This window comes from Peromyscus californicus, unplaced genomic scaffold, assembly GCF_007827085.1.
Source record: "Peromyscus californicus insignis strain IS unplaced genomic scaffold, ASM782708v3 Scaffold_3__1_contigs__length_106647218, whole genome shotgun sequence".
NCBI lineage: Eukaryota > Metazoa > Chordata > Mammalia > Rodentia > Cricetidae > Peromyscus > Peromyscus californicus.
Window position 1 is genome coordinate 47,083,948 of NW_026294551.1, and position 18,121 is coordinate 47,102,068.

The window sequence follows — 18,121 nt, forward strand, 5'->3', positions numbered from 1 at the left end:
TATAAGCCATCATACCCTCAACAGTTTACCTTAAAAACAACCCTATAATACATGTAATTCTGTGTATAAATACAGATATATAACTTAAGTGGAATTTTCTTATCTGGGCTGACCTTGTTCCCTCTAAGAGCCGAAGACCACTTAACAAAACTCCCAATACTAGGTATGAGAGTCTGCCTTTTGAGTTGTTGGTTAGGTTGTCCAAGAGACTCCCAAAACACCTTAGTTTTTGAGATGGGGAGGGGATCTCTCACTGAACCTGGAGCTTGTTGATTTTGCGAGACTTGTTGGCCAAAACCCCCCAAGAAATCCTCCTGTCTCTGTGTTTCCCAGCAGTGGGGTTGCAGATGGGCCTACAGCTCTTGGCTTTTTTTCTTGGATGCTTGGGTTCCAAAGCCAGGCTATCATGTTTGAGTGGCAAGCACTTTACCGGCCCCTAGGGCATCTTCCATAGGATCATTAATCTCATCATGAGGGCCCCACCCTCATGGTCAGATCACCTCCCAGAGACCCGACATCCTTACACTGTCACCTTAGGATTTCAGCGTGATCCCATCCCAGCAGTCCCTCGGGTATCACCAGATAGGTTTCTGCTGTAAACATCTTGTTCAGCTAGAGCTTCCGCCGGTTGTGGACATGGTGGGTGTGCCAAGGTCACTTCTGTAAGTTATGTGCCATATGGGGACTCCGTGTGGAAGACAGCTTTGGTCTGAGTGGTTTATTATGGCAGTTTGCTAACAAAGGATGTGAAGTACCTTGTATTAATCTTTTTAGTGTTTTTTGTTTGATTGTTTTTTTTTTTTTTTTTTTTGAGATGGGGTTTCTCTGTGTAACAGTTCTGGCTGTCCTGGAACTCACTTTATAGACCAGGCTGGCCTCGAACTCACAGAGATCCACCTGCTTCTGCCTCCCGAGTGCTGGGATTAAAGGTGCATGCCACCACCATCAGGCGTCTTTTCAGTGGTTTACGATCGTAACTGGTTTGCCCTTTGTTTGGGGGAGACAGGATCTTGCTGTGAGCTAGGCTGGCCTGGAGCCTATAGTCTTGCTCAGCATCCATATGGGGTGCCTGGCTATCACTATGGTTTCTGAGTGGCTGGGGCAGAGATGTCCCTGGAGAAACATCTCTGATGATTGTGTGCAGAAATGCCCTGTGGACTGGCTGGCCTTAGATTCCCCTCCCCACAGCTCCCCTACCCAACTCCATCTTCAGGTTCTGCTATCGAGGGGAAATGAGTCACCCTTGGTAGAATGATCAGGAAATATGAATAATTTAGCAACATGGAATAGTTGAGGATGCAGAGGCTCCACATGGAATTGAAACTGCCATTGTGGACCTGAAAGCCCCATCTAGCTCACACAGTGAGATCAGGGTGGAAAGAATAGGTCAGGGGGCAACCAGGATGGACTGTGTGCTGACCCTGCACCGTTCCAGGACCTGTGTCCAAAGCCTGGGCCTGTGTGGTAGCTCAGCACAATCAGAGGCATGCACTATGGCGTCTACTGCCTTTAAGAAGGGTCACTGTGTGACATTCTCAGATGTGAGCTCTGCTAACAGATGCAGAACAGGGACCCTGGGGGGGGGGGGCTTTGGCCTGGGGGACAGACAGCACATGGAAACAAACCAGAAGAGAGCACACAGCAGGAGAAGGCTCAGCTGGAAATGGAACGTGCTCGGGGTCTATGAGTGGAGAAGAGACATATTTGTAAAACTTGACAGGTGGGCATCCCTGCAGGCCATCTGCAGGCGGCCACCAGAAGGTAACGGGATCCCGACCTACAGGCAAGGCCAGCAATGGCCACCTCAGGACAGATCTTTAGGAGGGAAGAGAATGAAGTCTCTGTGGGGGAAGGACTGGACTAGAAGGGGCCTGGCCCTCTGGGCTGAGGATGTGGCTCACAGGAAGAGGGCCGTGGGCTCTTTTCACCTCGATTCTCTTGCTTTTGTTCTCAGCAGCCCTCTGTGGACCCCGATTTCCTCATCTATTAACTGGGTATCTGTGGTATTGGCAGTAGGCATCATGAGAAATCATATACAACAGTTAGAACTGCTCTCTGCCCGTGGGGGTGGCTCGTGTCAGTGTTAGGGTGTCCCCAGTGTGCCCCAGGAGTGTCCTGTTACTCCTGGAATCACTGTGGAAGGGGTTCATACTCAGAACCACCACTGTCTGACTGTGAGTGGTATTGCGTGGCCCCAGTACTCACCTTCTTTCTGGGGCAGCTGAGCGCTCTTGAGTCAGACATGATGCTCAGCTTAATCATGGAGTTTCCAGGGACATCTCTTCAGCTTGGTTCCTGTTTTCTTGTATCTTTGTTTATTTTTTTAGAGCATTTAGCTCCCCCAATTGCCTTCAGCCCTCCTCAAAATAGGCAGTTGTACGTTCGTACTGCGTAAATGCATCCTCCATCACACATTAACTCCATTGTAAGTGAGAGTGCCACTGGCCTATATCCTGTTACTCTGAGAGACAAGCAGTAAAAGGTCTGCCCTTGAACAGGTGAGGGTGCACAACCTTCCCCACACCCACATTTGAACCTCCAGCCTTGTGCATTCTGTGCAAACTTTCTGCCACCGAGCTCTGTCCCCAGCCTCAGTCCCGTCATGCCCCTGTGGTATGCCTGGCACTGTGCTAGGTCCTTAGTAGATGCCTGACTGCTGCTGGCTGTGTATTGCAGTAGCGGGCTCAGAATTCTGGGAAGCTGATCCTGTGAGCTCTGCTAATGTGTTCCGGGAACACAGACCCTAGGCTGCTGGTTTGGGCTTCTGGGATGGGCCTGGGAACAGTCAGCTGGGAAGGATCTGGAAGCTCAGGTGGCGGAGGCTAACTGGGCATGTAGGACTGCCTAGGGAATCAGTCTGCAACCCTATGGGGCCACATGAAGGACACACAGACAAGGTGTCCCTAGGACATTCTCCCAGTCTGCAGGCTCACCAGCACGAGCATCGTAGTCTCCTCATGCTGTGTAGCACAACCACCCAAACCTGCTGGCTTCAGCTAGTGTTTATTTCTCAGTCTGTGAGTCAAAGGAGGTTTCACTGACCTGGGCTGTTTTCCGTGAGCTGGGGTTGGCTTTACAGTGTGAGTGGGTTAAAAAAAACCTATCCCGTGTGACCAGTGACCACACAGGGCTTGTCTGACTTGGGGAGGAGGGATCTGGAGTGCAGGGAGCTAACTCAGTCATACAGGAGGCCAGGTCATTTCACACATCATATTCGTGAGCATCTTATTGGCCACAACAAGTCACATGGCCAAACCTGAAGTGTCGGGACAGGGAACTACATTTCCCACCAGAAGATCATGTCAGGACAAGGCTATTCAGTATTGTTTCAGGAGTGACAGGTTGAATGCAGTAATGCAGCTTCCTCTGTGGTGAGTACCATTCATTCCCTGAGTAAACGTTTATTGGAAGTCTATGGCATGCCAGGCTCTGCTGCTGCCAGGAGGAGAGCTGGTTCTTGTCTTCTACAACTGAGATGTGACTAATGGGCGAACGCACTGACGGCTACATTTGCCGTTCATCATTTAATCCCATCTGTGATCATCACTACAGAGGAGGATCACAGAGCACAGACTGCAGGTGTCAAAGAGCCTGGCCTTGTCTAGAGAAGAGATGGCCAAGCTCAAATTGAAGAGTTAAAGCTCCTTAAGAATAGACAGGAAAGTCGGATCTGCTGGTACACACCAGCAACTCCAAAGCTGAGGCAGGAGGATTACAAGTGCAAGATTAGCCTGGGCTACATAGTGAGACCCTGGGTCAAAAAAATGTACATGTGATATAATAATAAAAAAAGAAAATTAGACAAGTAATCCTTAGGAAGTTTATACTGGGCTAGCAAGATGCCTCCAGGGTAAAGTCACTTGCTACCAATCCAGATAACCTGAGTTCAACCTCCAGGTTATACATGGTAGAAGGAGAGAGCCGATTCCCACAAATTGTCCTCTGTCCTCCCTGTGTGTACCGTGGTGTTCATGTGTGTATGCACACGTGTAAATAAACAGATGTTAAAAAGAAAAAAAAAAAACCACAGGAAAAGCTTAGCAAGCCTAGTGCTAGCCACGGAGTGAGAAAGCGGCATGATGGTGTAGTCAGTCACAGGCTGCTGGAAGTACTGCCAGTCAAGAACCTCACATCCTGAAAAGCTGCCTTCAAAATGAAGGAATGGTTAAGGGGCTGGAGAAGGTGGCTCAGCGGTCAGGAGCACTGACTGATCTTCCAGAGAGCCCTGGTTCTCGTCCCACGTGGTGACTCACAACCACGGGTAACTCTGGGTCCAGGGAATCTAATGCCCTCTTCTGGCCCCTGCTGGTACCAGGCCCACTTAGTACATAGCATCCATGGAGGCAAGCACCCATACACATAACATACAAATTAAAATAAACAAATAATAACACAAAGGAAAAATTAAAACATTTCAGATAACTTATTTAAAAAAAAAAGAATTGGGGAGCTGGAGAGATGGCTCAGTGGTTAAGAGCACTGGCTGCTCTTCCAGAGGACCCGGATTCAATTCCCAGCACCCACATGGCAGCTCACAACTATCTGTAACTCCAGTTCCAGGGGCTCTGACACCAATGCATATAAAATAAAGTTAAATAAATTTAAAAAAAAATTACCAGGCAGTGGTGGCACACGCCTTTAATCCTAGTACTCAGGAGGCAGAGGCAGGCTGTTCTCTATGAGTTTAAGGCTAGCCTGGTCCACAGAATGAGTTCCAGGACAGCCAGGGCTACACAGAGAAACCCTGTTTCAAAAAACCAAAAAAGAGAAAAAAGAAAGAAAAAGATTTGAGAAAGTTTGTCATTAGCAGATATGTACTGTAAGAAATTTTAAAATGAATCCTTGGGCTATATTATAAAGGATACTATAGAGTATCCATGTGAGAAAAGAAAGAGCACCTTGCAAGACACAAATACATTTTGTTTACAGTTCTTCTATATGATTAGTAAGACCACTGTCTAAAGTGGTAATTATAAAACTGCTAATAGGCTTATGCCATAAAAAGACAACTTGTATGACAATAATAGCCCAGAAAAAAGGGGGGGATTAAGTCACATTCCACTTGGCAGGCCCAGGTTCTGAGAAGTCCATTACTAGGCAGTTTATCACTGCATGGACATCATGGCGTGTGCAAACCGAGATGGCTACCATTTCACTAGGTGATGCGGTTTCCTGGGACCGCTGTGGTGTATGTGGTCCTTGTTGACTGAGGCAGCAGTATGCAGCACATGACTGTGTAGTAGAGCAAAGCTTTTGTATTTTATTGAAACTAAGTCAGTGTTAATCCAAGCTGGGTGGTTTTAAATTAAAATGTTAATTGAATGGGCTGGGGAATGTGGCTCGGTGATAGAGAATCTGCCTGTCACGTGCACAGCCCTGGGTTTGATTCCTAACACCACACACACACACACACACACACACACACACACACACACACACACACACACACAGAGTAATTTAAATTATAATCTATAATTATAATCTCTAAAGTAACCAGTTAGGAATCAGCTGAAGATGGAATAAAAGATGATTAATGAAAAGTTACGTTAGGAAAAAGGGGCCCAGTTAGATGGCTATGGTGACAGCGCTTGCCTCAGGGCCTGACTACCTCGCTTCAGTCCCCACTGGTGGAGGCAAAGAAACAGTTCTTGGAAGACGTCCTCTGCCTGACCTCCACATGCATGCCACGGGATGCATGTATGCGTGTGTGTGTACGTGCATGTGCACACACACACAGACAATAAATGTAAAAGAGAGCTGAAGTGTCTATAAAATATCAGAAAGAATAAACTTGAAGACAGAAACTGTGACTGGGAATGCAGCGCAGTGGTGGAGTGCCTGCCTAGTATGGCCAACACCGGTACCGTGGCCGGGGTGGAAGTGCGCCAAGGCTCGTCACTACCGGGACTGGGAAGGTGTCTCAGTGGGTGGACTGCTTTCGGTACAAAGATGGGGACTTGAGTTCACTCCCAGCACCCGTGTGAAAGCTTGGCCTGGCCGTGTGCCTGTAACCCCGTGCTGGGTGGCAGAGAAAGGAGGATCGTGGGAGTTCCCTAGCTTTACATCCTTACCTAAATGGAGAACTTCGGGTTCAGCGGAGACCTTCAGCCTCAAGGGAACAAAGTGGAGAGCATTTGAGGAAGATGCTTGATGTCCTCCTCAGCATCCCCATGTATGCACTTGGGTGTGTGTATGTATGCACAGTGACTTGTGCACACACACACACATTACACATACACCATCACTGAAAAGAATAAGGACATTTAAGATGCTAAAAAGTCAATGGAAACTATAACTATTTTATATATGTATATATATATATATATATACTCATATGTATATATATATATATACTCATATACACACACACTCAATAACTACTATAGAAAGCAAAATTAATAGCAATGATGAGGGGAATGGGAAAGTCAACAATGATCGTTGCAGACTTCCAGTTCTTCTGCTTTACTTTTAATTATTTATTTTATTTTATTTTTGAGACAGAGTCTCACACTAGGTAGTCCTCACTGGCCTGGAACTCTCTATATAGACCAGGCTGGCCTTGAACTCACAGAGATCCATTTGCCTCTGCCTCCTGAGTGCTGGGATCAAAGGCGTGCGCCACCACCACACCCAGCTGTTTTAGTTTTGGGAACAAGGTCTTGTTGTATGGCGCAGGCTGGCCTTGAACTTGCAATCCTCTTGCCTCAGCCTCCTGAATGCTGAGGTTACAGGCATGTGCCGCCATTCCTGGATGTGAGGTCTTGTTTGCAGTGATGGATGCATATATAGGCAGAGGATCAATAAGGAAATAAGACCTGACATTATAAACCAATGAGGCTTAGCAGGCATCTGTAGAGTTCTCTAGCCAACAGCAGCTGAGTCTTCATAAGCATACGTGAAGCATTGTCCAGGAGAGAGAGACTACATGTTAGGCTAGAAAACACGTCTCAGCAGATTTAAAGGAATTGAAATCATATAAAGTGTGTTCTCTAACTATACTGGAATGTAAGTTAGGACATCAAAGCTAAAGGAGATTGGGGGAGTTCACACATATGTAGAAAGTAATTTCCTCCAAATACTAAAAGGAGAACTCATAAGTGAAATTAGAAAGTGCTTTAGGGAGAGAGAGGGCCGCGAATGGGGGGTGGGGTGGGAGGAAATGTAACATGTTAAGGTGCTGGAGAGATGGCTCGTTAGTTAAGAGTGCTTGCTGCTCTTCCAGAGGACCAGGGCTCAGTTCCTAGCCTCCACATCAGGTGGTTCACAGCCATCTGTAACTCCAGTTCCAGGATATCCGATGCCTCCCTGGGCATCTGCACTCACAAATATACATACACATACAGATAATTAAAAATAAAAGAAATCTTTAAAACTTACAGAATATATAATTGTGGATGTCTATATTAAAAAACGGGAAAGGCTTTAGGTCAATAATCTTGTGCTGTAAGAAACCAGCCAAGGAGCAGAAAACTAACCCCAAAGCAAGCAAAGGAGAGAAGTAATAAAGATTAGAACAGGAACAAAATGAAATAGTGAATAAAAAGGTCATGCATTGTATGACTCCATTTATATGCAGCACCCAGAATATGCAAATCCACAAGACAGAAAGTAGATCAGTCTTTTCCAGGGGCTGAGAAGAGAGATTGGAGTGACTGCTAATGCTTTTTTTCTGGGGCGTTGAAAATGTCCTGAAATTCAACACTGGTGATGGTTGCACAGCCCTGTGACTATGAAGAAACCCACTGGGCTGGAAACTTTAAAAGGGTGAGTTTTATGATTTGTGAATTGTGTCTCCATAATGGTGCTAACAACAACAACAAACATTTTTTTTAACAGGGATAATTAGGTGAAAGAGATTGCATCAGGGTTCCTGAAGGCCTGAGGGAAGTGTGTGTCATTAAAGGACACACAGAGGCCCCAGGTAGGTAGGAAAGTTTGGGCTTTCTGCAAACAGCCATAGGAAGCCACTGGGGCGGGGTGTTTGCATGCTAGGACTGGCCTTTTGAGGAAGTTCACTGTGACAGGAGCTAAGATGACCAGCCGCAGTGGTGCAGCGAGGCTCTGGGGACGTAGCAGCTGTAACCCAGGCACATCGAACCGCATTTCCAAAGGTTTGGTGTTCAAGGTCACCCTGCTAGATGGAGACAGACCTGGCAGCCTGCCTGGTGCACAAAACCTCTGCTCGCCCTAATGCTGCTCTGGACACCCCCAGGTCTTCTTTGCTCAGGGTTGCAGGGGGAGCAGGGAAATGTGTGTCGTATGAAGCATGCCGCTGATTACCTGTGGCTGACCTGGGTTGGTTGCAAATGGTAACACTTGCCCGGAAAGAAGAATTCACTATCCTGGCACCAGAGCAGCTCACAAAAGCTGAGGAGGTTTGCCCACCCAGATCCTGGAAGACTGAATGGGGCACATGCTCTAGAAGGAAGCCTGGCACTTGCTTCCGTCTCTGGATTGGCTCCCTGCTCTCTTAACCCTGCAGACTCTGTTTCTCATAGCTGGACACACAGCTCAGTCTCAACCTCTCCCCCTAGCTCTCTGCTTTTGCTGCCGGAGATCTAACCTTGGACTTCATGCTCCCTCAGCATGTGCTCTACCACTGAGCTGTACCCTATCCCCCACCATCATCCCCCAGTTTCTCAGGTTATTAAGGGAGGGACTTAGATGTGCTAACTTGGCCTGGGTATGGCCTGAGGGGGCTGGGTGGCCACAGTGTAAACTCAGAGCTTCTGGGGCCATGCTTGGTGGTGGCTAGGCCATTAGACAGAATGCCAGGTTACCTATTTGGTAAGCTCAACATTCCCGTCAGTCTGCCCCAAGAGGCTAACCACAGATGCCTCTGTCACTTGAATTCATTTGCAGACACAGACTTCCATCTCTCATCCTCCCCTTTCCAACCTTTATCTGGGCAGGTAAGATTCTAGAATGTCAGAAGTCTTACTTCCTTTGCAAAATTGTTAGTTACCCCCCCGCCCCCGAAAACAAAGGGCTGGCCTGGGTCCCCCTGAAAAAACTTGTTGGAAAGGCCCTCTGTCGGGCCATTGTCTCCTTTCTGCCTGCTGTTTGAAATGCAGAGCCCTGGTGATCTTGGAATAAATAGGCTTATAACTGGGGACCTGAGGGGATGGGAATGGCTGTGAAGTCTGTGGGAGGCTGTGTGAGGAGCACCTGCCCACACTGCCCTGCTGTTTCCTGGCCCGGCTCACCCTCCTCCTTCAGCTGACCCACAGGGGCTGCATGCTGTGCCACCCTTTCTGTGGGTACACCGGGATCAGGGGGCTGCCAGGCCCAAGCCCTTCATGCTGGGGGCCGCGACTCAGGTCCCGAGCAGTGTGATTGATCTTGGCTGGTGTTTCCTCTCTTGCTGGGAGAAGCAAAGCGTGGAAGTCCTCTGGTCCGCCACTGCTCTCAGACATCAGAGGAGGACAGGGACAGTCTGAATGCAGATGCAGGTTGTGAGAGGCTCTCCCGCTTAGAATTCCTGCAGCATTTCTAAGGAGGCCTCGCTGTTTGCTGTCTCATTATTCATGGCCCGATGCTGTTGTCTTTCTAGAATGTTGCTTCCAATACTAATTGCCAGCCCTGTGCACGGAGCTGGTGTCGACGCACGTAGCCACTAACCTCTGCATTTAATTTGCTGCCACTGAGTGGAGAGAATGGGGGCAGGCTGTGTTAGAGGCATCTAATAGTTGACAAAACCTCAGGGTGGCTGGGCAGGGAGGGGTGGATATGTGGGTCATTTTCCCCTTCCCAGCAGAGTTAGCTCACAAGAGCCTCCTGAATAGCCTGGCTTCTGATCGCTGGTACCCCGTTCCTCCCAGGGCCCGACTGTACTTCAACACCTTCAGGCAGAGACTGTGCCTGCCCTCTGCTTTGTTATTTTCCTCTCTGTTATCCATCTATATATTTACCTCTCCACTCAGTACTCCATCATGTCGCACATAGAAATTGAGGCTGCCTAGAGACTCTGTTTCCCCACATGTCGTATGTAAGAAATATACAAATACGTATTTATAATAAAAAGGTAAAGTAGGGTGCTATGTACCAGACCTGTGTATAGATAATAGGATGTGTACAGACATACATTTATATTATCTGTTTACATGAACATATGCAATTAAATAGAAGCCCATAAAAATAAGATCAGAAAAATATAGATAAACCAAAATGTCAAAACCAGGGGGAGACTTAGAATATATATTCAGGCCATAGAGTTCAATACATTTTACTCTATTTGAATCAGAATTATAACTCTGATGGGTAATCAAGGCAGGAAGAAAATATTAGTGACATGGTTCATGTGGTGTGTAAGGAGGGAGACACAGAGCATGTTACACCTGAAGGAAATGTCACACTTGGGTGGTCACCGATTGGAGCCTCAGTGAGGAACATGTATGGCATAAAACATATGGAAAGCATGTGTATGTTGATATTTTATTTGTGCTGAAATGTGATTTTTATTTATATGTTAATAAATAAAGTTGCCTGGGGGTCAGAACTAAGAGCAAGCCATTTAGCAGAAGTCTGGCAGTGGTAGCACACGCCCTTAATCCCGATCACATGGCAGGCAGAGTCTGTGTGTTTAAGGACATAGCCAGCTTGGAAACACACGCCTTTAATCTCAATACCAACCATAGAGACCTGGAGGTCTGTATAGACAGGCAGTGACGAGGAGGTCATGTGGTTGGGTTTACAACCAATGAGAAGGCAGAACAGAAAGTCAATAAAAAGACACACAGGAAGTAGGTCTCTTTCTCAGGGGAAGGATGACAGCAACAGTGAGGGGTAAGAAGGCGGTCTTGGTCTTAGCTCTTGGCTGCTGCTCGATCTTTGGGCTTTTAACTCTGCATTTGGCTCTGTGTTTCTTATTTAATAAGACCATTCAGAATTGCATCTACACATGTGCCATGCTCTCCTCCTGCACACACAGTAGACATCACTAATTGATCACTTCCACTCGGAGACTAGGGCTGCTCTTCAAAGCCTAATACTCCAGGCAGTCATTACTACTTACTTAGAATCTACATGGTATGTGAACCCCACTTATTCTTCCAGTATGAGGGATGGTGGCAGTATCAGGGGACTGATGGGGGGGATTCGGAGTGGAGAGACACATTAAGTTGTGGGGTGCTCTTTGGATATGGTGGGAAAGAGCTGGGAAATGGGCTTAGGAGTGACAGAGGCCTTACCCCAGCAGAATGCATCCCGACCCCCCTGCACCCACTGGCCTGAGGAGCAACCCCACCTACAACAGGCTCTAGTCCTGCTGTGCCAGTCACTCTCCCACTGACCCAGATTGTCCCTCCAGGAGGACTTCTTACAGTTAGAACAACACGTTTTTGTTTAAAACGCGCGTTTGTAACGTGTCTTCACCCACGTTTCCTATAATTTGCAATCATGGCTGTTTTCCTTATTTCCCTCCTTTGAACTTTTGCCTTCCTTTCTCCTCTCTCCCTTCCTCTCTCTCTTTCTTCTTCCCTCTCTCTCTCCCTCCACCCCTTCCTTTCTTTCATGACAAGCCTCATGCAGCCCAGGCTGGCTTTGAACTCACGGTGTAGCAAAGCGTGACCTTGAGCTCCTGGCCCTCATGCCTCTTCCTTCATGGTGTTGGGATTCCAGGCATGCACCACCACGCTCACTTCTCTCAGACTTGTGTGTGTGTGTGTGTGTGTGTGTGTGTGTGTGTGTGTGTGTGTGCTCATTTATGTGTATGAATGTGGGTGCAGGCATGCCGTGGCATGCATGTGGAGCTCGGGGGACAGCCTTGGGTATCAGTCCCCACTCACCTTCCACTTTGTTTGAGACAGGGTCTCTGTTGTCTTTCCTCTTACTACCCCAGACTGCCTTGGTACACCAGGTTAGACGACCCTCGAACTTCCTAGGTTTGATGTTGAGTCCTGATTGTCAACTTGGCAGGATTTGGAATCACTGAGGAGACACGCCTTCAGGCACGCTTGGGAGGGATTGTTTAGATTAAGTTAGTTTCTGACCATGCTTATGAGAGATTATATAGATTAGCTTAATTGAGGTGCGAGAACACCACCCAAATAGTGAACAGCACCATTCCCTGGGCTCGGGTCCTAGACTGTGTAAAGAGAACAAAGCTAATGGCATTAGCTTTCATCTTCCTCCACCTCCTGACTGTAGATGCAATGGGACCAGCTGCCTCGGCTCCTGCCATCACTCATCCACCACGACTGTGAACCAAAACACATCCTTCCTTGTATAAGTTGCTTCTTGTCAGTATGTTAGGGTCTTACTTTTCTTTTACTGTGATAAGACACCGTGACCAAGGCAACTTGCAGAAGAAAGAGTGAATTGGTTTATAGTTTCAGAGGGTGAGTCCAGGACCATCATGGCAGGGAGCATGGCAGCAGGCAGGCAGGCAGGCATGGTGCTGGAGCAGTAGCTGAGAGCTTACATCCTTATCTGCAAGTAGGAGGCAGAGAGCTAAACTGAGAAATGACATGGATTTTTGAAACCTCAAAGCCCGTTCCCAAGTGACATATCCCCTCCAATAAGGCCACACCTCCTATTCCTTCCCAAACAGTTCCACCAAATGAGAACCAAGCATTCAAATATATGAGTCTTTGGGGGCTATTCTCATCCAAACCCACCACAGGAATTTTGTTGCAGCATTGATATAAGTAACTAAGATGTGGGGATTCTCTTGTCTCTGCTTCCCATTTCCCCTTAGGAGCTCTGGAATCATAGATGATTTTACTACTGTATCTGGCCTTTATGTGGGTTCTGGGGCTTCAAACGTGGGTCCCCAGGCTTGCATGGTAAGTGATTTTCACTCACTGAGCTCTCTTCCCAGGCTTCTCCTGAGCTTTTTAAAGGGTCTCAGTCACTTCGTTAGCGACTTCACTTCATGAGTGTATTAATTATTAAATTACTTATTTTTCCTATGCGAATCACTGTTTATCATCTTTGCCTCCTTCTTGCAAACTTTGCATGTTCATGGATTAAGCAATTTAGCATTGACTTTTCTGTTTGGAGAGTGAGGAAGCAGCAGTAACAGAGGCCTGGGCTGTGACTCCTGGCCTGACAGGTACTTAAGCCAGTGTGTTAAACCAGGAACCCTCAGGATCCTGCTGAGGGTGTTCATGTCAGCCGGGCTCCTTCTTTCTCGTGATCATTCTGGGTGCACTCCTCTGGAAGACCAGGAATGGTCAGAGGTGGATGACATAGTCTCAATATACAAGCTGGGAGATGGGCCAGGGTCTGGGATGAGCTGGGACAGGATCTCTCTGGGGGAATCATTGGAGATATAGATAGGTGTAATTTGAAGAGAGTAGATCACACGTGGTGACAGCGACACCATCCAGGGACCACACAGAGAAAGCACAGGGAGCCAGGGCACCCTTTAGACCCCATGGCTATGGCAGAAGAGCAAAGTCAGCCAAGGAAAGAACACTGGAGACTGGAAGGAAGGCAGTCTCTGCCCTGGCATCTCTGGGCCAGAATGCTGCTGAGGCAGGCCTCAGAGGACCGTTGGCTACAGGGGCAGACAGCTCTCCCCAGGGCTGAGTCAATTTAGCAGCTGCATGAATTCTGCCGTCTCCTCAGTTCTGCATAGGCAATTTTCTCAGAGTTCATGATTGCAAATGAGGGCCCAGCTCAAACTACCTGAAGCAAAAATGGGACCCCATGAGCCTGGCAACTTGGGAACCGTAAAAGTGGGTCAGGCTTGGCTGCATCCAATGACTGACAGTATCTTCAGGAGTATTTACCTCCATCTGCTGGCTCCCCTAAGCATCATTTCCAGACTGACTATTTCTGAGAGGTGGCAAGATGGCTGCAGGATTTCCCACACCAGCACTGTTGGCACCATTTCCATCCCACACCACCACTCTACCCACTGTTCACTTCCCATGCCAATCTCTACCCACCACTCACTTCCTATTATTGAAGGTAGAAACCTCAGTACATACTCAGCACCAAAAAGTGCTACATCTTAATACCCATGGGAGCACAAAAACACCTTTAATAGGGCACCTGTCCTTTCTCTACATGGCATCAACACATACCCCATCCTCTTAACTATCAAATCACCTTTGAAACACTTTTGAACCTTTGTAACTTCTGTAACCATGTGGACACTGTACATACCAAGATGCCCTATGTAGTGCTTACTTCCCGTGACACTGTTACCACAGCTCACTGCCATGAAAGGTTTATTTCTCAGCAACCCAGGGAAGACATGCCTTGGCCCAATTCACATGCGTAGCCAGCCTTGAGCCAGTCACTCCTCAGGAAGTGGAGGAGGATGGTGGATATCTTAATAGGTCCCCAGTCATGCCCACCCCCAAGGAGGAAGAAGCAAGGGCCAGTTTATCTTTTCCAGAAGGACAACATGATTATTTAACCATGAAGAAGGAAGCTGGACAGACAAGATGGATGTCCATCACATACGGCCAGCAGAGGCCCATGGCCTTTGCTTTGCTAAAGGTAGAATTATCTTCTGAGCCCAAAATGCATAGCTGTCTGGACCTTGGTGCTGCAGGGTTAAGGTTACCATCTACTTAGCAGCGTGGTGGCATCTCCACAGTTCCGGTTCACATAGAGTGTGAACACTGGCACTCTTCACACCTTCTTGTAAGGGGCATCCTAGGCCTTCTCATGGAGGTTTCCCACCTCTCTGTACGGGAACTCCTAGCTTTCCTACATAGTTCCCTCACATGGAACCATCATATGCAATACGCTGCTGTGTGCAGGGGAAAAACAGCTTTTCCCTGACATGCTTATGTCCCAGGATGCTGGTCCCTAGCACCACGTGGCCTCTGGTGCCTCTCCTTGTCTGCTGGGCTTAGAGTCTCTTTGGGATGCTCCTTCTTGGCTCAGATCTTGAGCAGATGTTGATGTCACTTGCGGTTTGTGGGTGGTCCTGCAGGGAACAGCCAGAACAGCCAGGTTGGGTCCTGACAAAGAAGAGGCCCCTGCATGGTTCTGAGCTCAGTACAGCAACTTCCGAGAACAGCTGTGCTGTGGCAGCTGCACCCCACAAGCCCTGGGAACTTCGGCCACGTCCCCCCCCCCCCCCCCCCCCGACGGTGCTTCACTGAGGTTTTGTTGGTTTGCTTTTCTCTTTTCATTTTAGTATTAGTTGCTTTTCTCTCGCTGCTGTAACAAATACCCAAGAAAAACAACTGGAAGGGGGAGTGGTTTATTTGAGCTCACGGTTTCAGAAAGCTCAGTGCACCGTTACGTGGCCCCATGGGTGGGACATCATGGTAGTGGAAGCATGTGGCAGAAGCTTTCTTTACTTCTTGGTGGGCAGGGGCAGAGAGGGCAAGGCAGTGCCGGAAGGGGCCAGGGCGAGATATAAGCCCCAGGAGAAAACCTGTGTGACCTGCTTCCTCTAGTGAGGCCCCACCTCCCCTTCACCACCTCACTATAGTGCCATTGTATTTCGAATCTATGGAGGGATTAATCCATCAGTAAGTCAGAACCCCCATGATCTAAGCTCTCTGGAAAAACCATCACAGACGCACCCACACCGGAGGTGTGCCTTCCTAATCCGGCTTTTTAATCCATAGCTTGCTGGCTTGCCGAGACCGTCCTACTCTTCTCTATTTCTCTGTGCTGGGGATGGAACTCGGGGTATTCGTGTACTAGGGAGGGCTCTGCTGAGGAGCTGCGCCCCAGCCCACTGATATACTCATCCTAAACTGCAGACTCTTTTCTTCAAACGGAGTCTTACCTGGAAGTCTGAGTCGCACTGGCTGGGTTGTTTGGTTTTTCCTTTGTTTTGTTTTTAAGACAAGGTCTCACTATGCAGCCTAGAAACTTGCTATGTCAATCAGGCTGGTCTCAAACTCACAGAAATCTGCTTGCTTCTGCCTCCCAAGTGCTGGGATTAAGGCATATGCCACCCACCACACATGGCCCTCTGGTTGGGTTGGAAAGTTGCCCACTCCCCTCCCGCCTACCTCAGCATCCCTGAATCAGTTCAGCGTCCTTGGGCTGGCTCCTTGGGACCCTATTTGGGAAGCCCTGGGTGATTAGGTCCATTGGTGTCTCCTCCTAACATTTGTTTTTATCTCCATGGGGATAAGGTCGTGGTGCTCTTACCATCCAAACATTTTCCTCCTTCACTAGCTTGTTTGTGCTGTGAAAAGGTCAGTAGGGAACTCCTGTCATCCCCATCCTCGAATGCAGACATCTGGCGGGACCACGCTCTGGCTGCAACAGGCCTGTCCCACTGCGGCTTCGCTCAGCCAGCTGCCTTTGGGAGGCTGTTCTTCTACAGCACTGGTCAAATGATCAGGGCTTCAGTTAACCTTCTTCCCAAGAAACCACAGCCAGAGGCCCCACCCCTGTCACTGGAGACTCTGGGAGGCTCTGGGATGCTCACGGCTTGGGTCCACCATGACTGGTAATGCTTTCGAGAAATGTCTAGCCTCTATGCCCTTTCTAACAACAGACAAACAAGCTCTTCAGCACTGGCATGGCGGCACGTGCTTATAATTCCAATTACTTGGAAGGCTGAAGTAGTAGGACCCTGAGTTCAAGGCCAGCCTAGGCTATACAGCAAGACACACCACCCCCCATTTCAAAAAATGACAAATTTTTGCAATTCGTATGTGTCCAGACTGAAAACACATCCCCAGGAGGATGTAAACCTTCCCCTGGGGCCCTGCCTTGGATAGGAAACGCCCTGCATTTGTCTGCTGCTGTCCTGGAGGGATGGCCTGGCCCAGCTTCCCTGCATTAGGGACAGAATCCAGGCCTGAGTTTGGCTCCAGCTGGGCCTTCCACCAGAGCTGTTACTTATTGAGTTAAGTCAGAGTGGTTCAAATGTTGATGTGCAGCACCTGGGTCGCCCTTGACAACCACCACTGGAGGGAGGCCCTCCTTCTGCTGGGGCTCTGTGTAACTCTCTCGGCTGGGCCTATTGCTTCCTGGTAGGTACTTCTGGCTCTCGGGGCTCTCGGGGGCTCTAAGGACCCAGGAAGCTATCTTTATATATCTTGCCTGGCTACTGCCTGCAGGGGCTTTTCTAGACTTTGCTGTGGGGAAGGGGTGTACCAGACTAGGAAAAATGTTTGGTAAAAGGTTCACAGAGACTTGACTGGCAGTGGAAAGGTAGTAGGTTGGAGGACAGCTAGGAGCCTCCCCCTCAGTCGCTACGTTCTGTCTGCACCATCCTTCATAGGACTGCCCACTAAGGACAGGACGCGTGTGAGGTCGTGGGTGATGGCTCCTGAGTTTTGGTGGAAAGTTGGACAGAAGGTGGACCAAGGGCCAGGCGTAGAGTGGGGCGATGGAGCTGGCAAATTACACTCCTCTGCACGCTTGTGACAAGCTGAGTTCTCTATAGGAGCGGGGGGTGGGGGTAGGATGTCTGTGCCTGGTGTTCACTTGTGAGGTCAGCTAGCATAAAGCTGAAAAAGGCCCCCAGATAACCACGAGACAGGGCCAAACCCCAAAGGCCCCAGAGACAACAATAAATCCATACACAGAGAAAAGCAGTGTTTCTTAGAACACCTGGAAGTGCCGGAGAGATGGGCTTTTAAAGCATTTTGCTGATCGATTTGCTACCCTGGGTGTTGTGTTTTGCTGTGCTGAAATTTGAACCCAGGACCTTGTATTTTAGTGTATGTTAGAACACCCCCCCCATAGCCTTTCTTTGTGCAAATGATGTGGCTTCTTACTTATGGTAAAGGTGGAAAGCTTCCTTTGAAAACAAATTTGAGTAAAAGCATGAATTGATAAAGGAAAATACATAGGAACCCTCCGAGGCTTGGGAGAAGCTGTCTAGAATGCAGTGGAAGGGAAAAAGGGTGGGGAGTGAGGTGGGCTGGGGAGGGTCAGGACCAGTAAGGTGGAGCTAGGAAGGAGAGAGAGAGAGAGAGAGACTGGATTCATAGGTCCAGAGATGTGACCACAGATCTTGGTGTGGTCCATTTGAATTGTAATGGATCAGACCTGTAGGGACTGGAGGGTGAATTGGACTGTGTTATAAAGAACCACCAGTCTCAAGGTGTAGACTCTTAATTCAGGAGGCGTAGGAAGCCATTGAAGATTTGGAGAAGAGTGGCTCATGACTGTCCTTTTGGGATGGGTACCAGGACTTGGAGTCAGGATGACCAGGCTGACTGAGGCTTAAGTAAAC

The 18,121-nt window shown here is 48.4% G+C and overlaps 1 protein-coding gene across 4 annotated transcripts in view; it reads left to right on the forward strand.

Moving 5' to 3' along the window:
• Rph3al (rabphilin 3A like (without C2 domains)) overlaps positions 1-18,121 on the forward strand; it is a 147,295-nt gene that overhangs the window by 17,753 nt on the left and 111,421 nt on the right. For 2 of the 4 annotated variants that reach the window (XM_052756027.1, XM_052756032.1), the window contains exon 1: positions 7,634-7,764. The exons of 1 other annotated variant lie outside the window; for it this stretch is intronic. The gene's annotated coding sequence lies outside the window, so the exon portion shown is untranslated. Of the gene's footprint in view, positions 1-7,633; positions 7,765-16,805; positions 16,911-18,121 lie in introns of those variants that run through there. One more of the 4 variants, XM_052756030.1, reaches the window with a different exon arrangement.